This window comes from Orycteropus afer, unplaced genomic scaffold (assembly GCF_000298275.1).
Source record: "Orycteropus afer afer isolate SDZICR_OR568_19922 unplaced genomic scaffold, OryAfe1.0 scaffold00915, whole genome shotgun sequence".
In the NCBI taxonomy this organism is placed as follows: domain Eukaryota; kingdom Metazoa; phylum Chordata; class Mammalia; order Tubulidentata; family Orycteropodidae; genus Orycteropus; species Orycteropus afer.
Genome location: NW_006922502.1, coordinates 534020 through 536308, shown reverse-complemented (window position 1 = coordinate 536308; position 2289 = coordinate 534020).

Genomic DNA, 2289 nt, shown 5'->3' with positions numbered 1-2289 from the left:
AAAAAAAAAAAAAAAAAAAAAAAAAAACTCCCTGGAGAAAAGAAGAGATGGTAAGAAGAGGGTGGGAGGGGGTGGGGAAGACAGAGTCAGAGAAAGAGAGCGACAGAGAAGGAGGTGATAACGATCAATTATACTGAGCATTCTCCGATTCCCATCATACTTCAAACACTTATTTCAGAAAGCAACGGACCAGAGCAGAACACTAGATTTTTGCTGTTGTGATCAAAACCCTGTTGCCCAGTGTCTTGTGTACTGGAAACACATTTAAATGATAATAAAACAGCAGTATTGAAGATGCCCCAGCTCATATTCATTGGACAATGAGAAAATATTGTATGTGTTGATGGCAACGGCTGTCAGACAATGAGATGATCCTCCCACACATTTTTATTCTAAATGTATTTACTATACAACTTGTTGTGGTCTCACTAACCAGTGAGCAGCAAGAAACAACAGGAAACCATTTTACTTAAATTGAGAGTCTTTCATGCTGGAAATGCTGTGTCTAAAAATATAATTATGCCACAGGCTGATTTATACTGGTGCTGTTTGTTATTTACTGTGGTATCATGATATAACTCTGCTGTGTTTCTGTGATTTACCAATTGCTTTATGCAAAGTTCTGGTTGGTGATTTAACACAGCTCTCCAAGTAATTCCTCCTCTCTCTGTGGCTCCTGATGCCGACTCTGATTTATGATGTCAGTGTGAAGATGAGAGGTTTCCATATAAAAAATCTTGTATGAGTAGGAATCTTTCTATGGCAGCCATGCTACACAGTGAAGCACTGTCACTCGGGAGCTAAAATGCCAACAGAGACTGTGTGTGGAATTATTGGTCTCCATGCTATCAAAATGTCGTCCAATCTCTCACAGCCAAAATTCCCTCTGAAACTCACTGAACTTCTGTTCATCCTGAGAAATGCTCCAATCAAATTTGGAAGAAAGAAATGGGTCAATGATTCACCATAAATCAAGTTGGTATTCTCTTTCTACTCACAACAGTGATCACACAGGTACATTTGCTAGGGTTGAAAGAACAAGATTACGTGGTATGATTTTCTCACATGATATTTTGTAGAATTCAGGTGGTAAAACAAGTTAGTTATCCCACCAGCATGCAACAATTTCATCTCTTTATAATGACACTATTAAGTACAGAAGAAACTTTGGGGTAGTGGGTAAGGCATTTGCTTGCAAAGCAGGTCAGTGGTTCAAGCCTACCAACTGCTCTGTGGAAGGAAGATGAGGAACTCTACTTCCACAAAGATTTACAGCCTTGGAAATACAAGAGGGGTCACTATGACTTAGAATAGACCTGATGACAGTGGTTTATTATTATTACTAAGCAGAAAGTCATCAATTACTCAGTTAATGTGATCAGTCTATGTAGGATGGGCCATGGCTAATCTCACCTTATTAATGATTGCTTATATTGTTATTGTCCAATTGACTGTATTACCTTGGTTATCAATCATTATGTTTACCTAAGTAAAGAGACTGATGCCATCCATTTTGGATCACTTTAAAGCATGACCAACAGCAATTATTTTGGAAAATGAGACTAAGAAAAATGTAAAAACAAAACAAAACAAAAAAATAATCACCACAGTTATTTTTGGTTTTGTTTGTTTTAGATTTATGGATCAGTAAGTAGGTTCTGTGAGCTACATCCTTTTTAACACTTGGCTAATGGCATCTTGGCTCATGTTCACTGGAAAGTATGAGAAGGACTAACATGTTGGGCTCTATTACCTATGCTTTTGTGAAAATGAGTGTACCTTTCTCCTTGATTTCATTGAAAAACTCAGTCAAAATAGATCTTGAGATGATTTCAGCTGCATAATTCCAGATGCAGGTTAATTTGTTTTGTACTGAATTTGATGAGTCTGTGCACCATCAGTGTATCCATAATACAATCAGGCAACATTCCTGAATATCCAGACTCCATCAGAGTAAGAAAACACCTGTTTGAAAACGTCAATTAAATTAATATATTTTTTTTCTTCATTTTCTGGTTATAAAATCTTACAAATTCTTTCACTTTTGTATGCTTGTAATGGACAAGTTTATCTCAATATTTGTACATGTATGCTCACTCATGTAACTTTAAATAAACTATATTTTCTTCTAGTGCTTGTTTTCCTGTTTGTTTGTTTGTTTTCCACTTATTTCACCCAAACACTGGTCTCTGTTACTTCTTAGCCTTTGTTAAAATGCTGGAAACAGATTTCCTACCTTGATGAATGGGCTCTGCCAAAACTTATATACTTTGATGCCCTAACACCTCT